The sequence below is a fragment of the Coregonus lavaretus genome (genome assembly GCF_964263955.1).
Source record: "Coregonus lavaretus genome assembly, chromosome: 17".
NCBI lineage: Eukaryota > Metazoa > Chordata > Actinopteri > Salmoniformes > Salmonidae > Coregonus > Coregonus lavaretus.
Window position 1 is genome coordinate 15,406,356 of NC_140004.1, and position 6,379 is coordinate 15,412,734.

Genomic DNA, 6,379 nt, shown 5'->3' on the forward strand with positions numbered 1-6,379 from the left:
GAGGGGTTCAGTCCCAGGGTCCCTAGCTTGGTGAGTGATTAATCACATTTTATTTCTCACATGCCCCGAATACAACAGGTGTAGACCTTAGAGTTAAATGCTTACTTACAAGCCCTTAACCAACAATGCAGTTTTAAGAAAAATAATTGTTGAGTAAAAAATAGATAAGTAAAAAACAAAAAATAATTAAAGAGCAGCAGTAAAATAACAGTAGCGAGGCTATATAAAGGGGGTACCGGTACAGAGTCAATGTGCGGGTGTCACGACTTCCTCCGAAGAGGCATCCTCTTCTTGTTCGGGCAGACTTCGGCAGTCGTCATCACCGGCCTTCTAGCCACTGCTGCTCCTCATCTCATCATTCCATTGGTTTTGTCTTGTTTCTTACACACACCTGGTTCATATCCCCTCATCAGTACCTGTATAAGTGTTCTCTCTACCCCCTTGTCTTTGTGTGTGATTGTTTATTGTGGAGGATAGTGAAGCTCGGTGGAGCTCCGTGTATTTTGTATCGCCGGGATATTTCCCTGTGTGCCTTGTATTTTCCAGTGCGCCTGTCTTGCGCACTGGAGTATTTTTGATGCATTACTGCGTAACTCTGTATTTGCGGAAAAAAGCCTGTTATTCTGTGATTTACCCTCCTGCGCCTGACTCCTTCAACATCACCTCATCACAGAATCACACACCTGACATGGAGTCAGCAGGAGAGCATATGCCTGGAGTCGTGGCACGGGTCCGGGAGCATTCGACGATGCTAGCCAACTTGGGAGAAGCAATGGATCGAGTTCTCCAGGTCATCCAACGCCTGGAGAGGAGAGGACCCAATCTTTCGGGACCAGCTGAGCGACCGGATCCAGCCACCCACACCCCAGCACCCAAAGGGATTCATATATCCTGACCATGGGATTTCGACAGGACAGCTGCCCTCTGCCAGGGATTCCTCCTACAACTGGAGTTATACTTCTCAACCATCAGCCCGGCTCCATTGGAGCGGGAGAAGGTGTCCCTGCCTCTCGGGGAAAGCCCTGGAGTGGGCCTACGCAGTTTGGAGTGAAGGAGGAGCCGCGTTGGACAACTTCGGGGAGTTCGCTCGCCTCTTCCGGGCCGTCTTCGATCACCCGCCAGGGTAGAGAGGCGGGCGAGGAGCTGGTCCACCTAAGGCAGGGGAAGAGGACCGTGCAGGACTTTGACTTGGAGTTTCGGACTCTAGCGGCTGGGTCCAGATGGAACGAGCGGGCCCTCATTGACCACTTCCAGTGCCATCTGCGAGAGGACGTCCGAAGTGAGCTAACCTGCCGTGACACCACGTTGTCCTTTAATCAACTGGTGGACATGGCCAGCCGGTTGGACAACCTGCTGGCTTCTAGAGGACATCCTGGATGGGGCCTGCCCGTTTTATTATTGAGTCTCCTGATTTCCCCGTTGTGTTAGGTCTTCCCTGGTTAGCACTACACAACACCACCTTTTCATGGCCGCAGAGGGTTCTCACGGGGTGGTCGCGAGAGTGTCAGGGTAGGTGTCTAGGTGTTTCCGTTGGTGCAACCACGGGGGATTTGGCGCACGCGGTTTCCAAAATGCAGGCGACCAAATTACCACCTCATCGGTCGGGGGATTGTGCGATAAACCTCAGAGTAGACGCTGTGCATCCCAGGAGTCATGTGTATCCCCTGTCGCAGGCTGAAACGGAGGTGATGGAGACATACGTCTCCGAGTCCCTGCGCCAGGGGTTCATACGTCCCTCCACTTCGCCCGCCTCCTCGAGTTTCTTTTTTGTGAAGAAGAAAGACGGAGGTCTGCGCCCGTGCATTGATTACCGAGCACTGAACAAGGGTGTCAATGCATAGGGCGCGCTTCTTCACAAAATTTGATCTTCGGAGTGCCTACAACCTGGTGCGTGTCCGAGAGGGGGACGAGTGGAAGACAGCATTCAGCACAACCAAGGGGCATTACGAATACCTGGTGATACCGTACGATTTGATGAATGCTCCATCCGTCTTCCAGTCCTTTGTGAATGAGGTGTTTCGGGACATGCTTGGTCGCGGTGTAGTGGTCTACATCGCGCGCCGAGCATGTGTCCCTGGTTCGCAAAGTACTGGGCTGACTGTTGGAACATGACCTTTATGCCAAGGCAGAAAAGTGTCAATTTTTTCCAACAGTCCGTCTCCTTCCTCGGATACCGCAATACCACCTCAGGTGTGGAGATGGAGGGAGATCGCATTACAGCCGTGCGTAATTGGCCGACTCCAACCACGGTAAAGGAGGTGCAGCGCTTTATTGGTTTTGCCAACTACTATCTTAGGTTTGTCCTTGGCTTTGGCAAGGTCGCAGCTTTCATCACATCTCTGTTGAAGGGTGGGCCGTCCCGGCTCCGCTGGTCTGCTGAGGCTGACAGGGCCTTCAGTAACCTGACGGTTCTGTTCACCTCTGCCCCGGTACTGGCCCATCCCAATCCATCACTACCGTTCGTAGTGCAGGTGGATGCGTCCGAGGTAGGGATAGGCGCTGTCCTATCTCTACCTCGGGAACGCCACCCAAGCTCCGCCCCTGTGCCTTCTTCTCCAAGAAGCTCAGCCCGGCTGAGCAGAACTACAACGTTGGTGATCGGGAGCTGTTGGCTGTTGTCAGAGCACTGACCGTATGGAGGCACTGGCTCAAGTGAGGGAAACACCATTTCCTCGTCTGGACAGACCACCGTAACCTGGAGTACATCTGGGCAGCGAGGAGGCTGAACCCTCACCAGGCCAGGTGGGCCCTATTCTTCACCCGGTTTGATTTTACACTGTCTTACATCCCGGGTATGAAGAACGTGAAGGCAGACACACTGTCACGGCTGTGGAACACAGAGGAGAAGCCAATAGACAACACCCCCATACTCCCGGCCTCCTACATTGTGGCGCCGGTAGTATGGGCGGTGGACACGGACATAGAGCGGGCGTTATTTACAGAGCGTCCAGCTGGGCTGCAGTACATGCCTGCTCTTGTCCGTGATCATCTTATCTATTGGGCACACACGTCCCCCTCCTCTGGTCACCCAGGTGACCAGAAACTACTGGTGGCCTACCTTGGCTAAGGACGTGAGGGTGTATGTCTCCTCCTGCTCGGTGTGCGCCCAGAGCAAGGCACCTAGGCACCTCCCAGCGGGTAAGTTACAGCCCTTCCCAGTTCCACAACGGCCATGGTCCCACCTGTGTATTGACTTTCTCACTGATCTTCCCCTCTCTCAGGGTAACACCACCATCCTGGTCGTTGTGGATTGCTTTTCAAAAGCTTGCCGCCTCATGGAACTTCTGGGGGTCTCGGTCAGCCTGACCTCTGGGTTTCACCCCGAGTCTAATGGGCAGGTGGAACGGGTGAATCAAGATGTGGGTAGGTTCCTGCGGTCCTACTGCCAGGACCGGCCGGGGGAGTGGTCGGTGTTCTTGCCATGGGCCGAATATGCCCAGAACTCTCTCTGCCACTTCTCCACTATCCTATTGCCATTTCAATGTGTTTTAGGTTATCAGCTGGTTCTGGTACCGTGGCATCAGAGCCAGCCCGAAGCTCCTGTGGTGGATGACTGGTTTCGGCATGCGGAGGAGACGTGGAACGCTGCTCATGTCCACCTCCAGCACGCCGTGCGTTACCAGAAGGCCAACGCTGACCCTGGTTACACACACCTGGTTCCTGTATAAGTGTTCCCTCTGCCCCCTTGTCTTTGTGTGTGATTGTTTATTGTGGAGGATAGTGAAGCTCGGTGGAGCTCCGTGTATTTTGAATCGCAGGGATATTTCCCTGTGTGCCTTGTATTTTCTAGTGTGCCTGTTTTGCGCACTGGAGTGTTTTTGACGCATTACTGCGTAACTCTGTATTTGCGGAATAAAGCCTGTTATTCTGTGATTTACCCTGCGCATGACTCCTTCAACATCACCTCATCACAGCGGGGGCACAGGTTAGTCGAGGTAATTGAGGTAATACGTACATGTAAGTAGATTTAAAGTGACTATGCATAGATAATTAACAAAGAGATGCAGCAGCGTAAAATAGGGGGTAGAAGCTGTTAAGAAGCCTTTTGGACCTAGACTTGGTGCTCCGGTACTGCTTGCCATGTGGTAGCAGAGAGAACAGTATATGACTAGGGTTGCTGGAGTCTTTGACAATTTTTAGGGCCTTCCTCTGACACCGCCTGGTATAGAGGTCCTGGATGGCTGGAAGCTTGGCCCCAGTGATGTACTGGGCCGTACACACTACCCTCTATAGTGCCTTGTGGTCGGAGGCCGAGCAGTTGCCATACCAGGCTGTGATGCAACCAGTCAGGATGCTCTCAATGGTGCAGATGTAAAACTTTTTGAGGATCTGAGGGCCCATACCAAATCTTTTCTAACTCCTGAGGGGGAATAGGCGTTTTTGTACCCTTTTAACGACTGTCTTGGTGTGTTTGGACCATGATAGTTTGTTGGTGATGTGGACACCAAGGAACTTGAAGCTCTCAATCTGCTCCACTACAGCCCGTCGATGAGAATGGGGGCGTGCTCGGTCCTCTTCTTTTTCCTGTAGTCCACAATCATCTCCTTTGTCTTGATCACGTTGAGAGAGAGGTTGTTATGCTGGCACCACACGACCAGGTTTCTGACGTCCTCCCTATAGGCTGTCTCATCGTTGTCGGTGATCAGGCCTACCACTGTTGTGTCGTCGGCAAACGTAATGATGGTGTTGGAGTCATGCCTGGCCATGCAGTCATGGGTGAACAGGGAGTACAGGAGGGGACTGAGCACTCACCCCTGAGGGGCCCCTGTGTTGAGAATCAGTGTGGCAGATGTGTTGTTACCTACCCTTACCACCTGGGGGTGGCCCGTCAGGAAGTCCAGGATCCAGTTGCAGAGGGAGGTGTTTAGTCCCAGGGTCCTTAGCTTAGTGATGAGCTTTGAGGGCACTATGGTGTTGAACGCTTAGCTGTAGTCAATGTTCCTTTTGTTCAGGTGGGAAAGGGCAGTGTGGATTGCAATAGAGATTGCGTCAACTGTGGATCTGTTTGGGCGGTATGCAAATTGGAGTGGGTCTAGTGTTTCTGGGATAATGGTGTGGATGTGAGCCATGACCAGACTTTCAAAGCACTTCATAATTACAGATGTGAGAGCTAAATGGCAATAGTCATTTAGGCAGGTTACCTTGGAGCTCTTGAGAACAGGGACAATGGTGGTCACCTTGAAACATGTTGGGATTACAGACTGGGACAAGGAGAGATTGAAAATGTCTGTGAAGACACTTGCCAGTTGGTCTGTGCATGCTTTGAGAACACGCCCTGGTATTCCATCTGGCCCGGCAGCCTTGTGATTGTTAGCGTGTTTAAACGCTTTGCTCACATCGCCTCGGAGAGCGAGATTACACAGTCATCTGGAAAAACAGGGGCTTTCACGCAAGGCATAGTTTTATGTTCCTCGAAGTGAGCATTAAAGGCATTTAGCTCGTTTGGGAGATCTGCATCGCTGGTCAACTCATGGCTGGGTTTCCCTTTGTAATCCATTATCGTCTGCAAGCCCTGCAACATATGACAAACGTAGGAGCTGGTGTAATAGGATTCCACCTTCTATATTGTCCTTTTGCATGTTTGATGTCTCGTCGGAGGTCGTAGCGGGCTTTCTTGTGTGCGTCCATGTCCGTGTCCCGTTCCTTGTAAGCGGTAGCTCTAGCCTTTAGCCCAGCGCGGATATTGCCTGTAATCCATGGTTTTTGGTTTGGTTATGTTCGTATAGTCACTGTGGGAACGATATCGTCTATGCACTTATTGATGAACCCCATTGTCTGTTCCGGAACATATCCCAGTCTGTACTAGCAAAACTGTCTTGTAGCTTCGCGTCTGCTTCTTGCGACCACTTCCATATTGAGCGCATCACTGGTACTTCCATGTGTGTGTATATGTGTGTGTGCGTGTGTGTGCATGCATGCATGCACGTGTGTGCTTTAGGGAGGACAGTGCAGAGTGTGTGTGTTGGAGCAGGCAGATAAAGCTCCAGTCTGGGCCTTTATAAGAAGTCTCATAAATCCTGGGGGTCCCCCTATCTCTAAGAAAGGTAGGCAGTGTCGGATGGCATTTGGCCTGTGAAAGCCCAGCCCCAGAGAGGCCATCGCTCTGTCTCTCAGGCTCACTCATGCATGCTTTAATTCCCTCTCAATGGTAACGGTAGTAAAGGTGTTAATAGATGCACATTCAGTATGCTGAGATAGACTGCCATAAACCCCTATTATTTGCCAATAACAGAATTAGCATTAGTTGCTCATCACCGCCCCACACTCGTCCTCCCACCCCCTGAAAACGACCCACCGTTAAACCCTGCTCGTTATAGCTGCAAGCCAGCATCGAGACACTGGCCTACCTACCTGTAGATTCTTTATATTATAGTGCCAG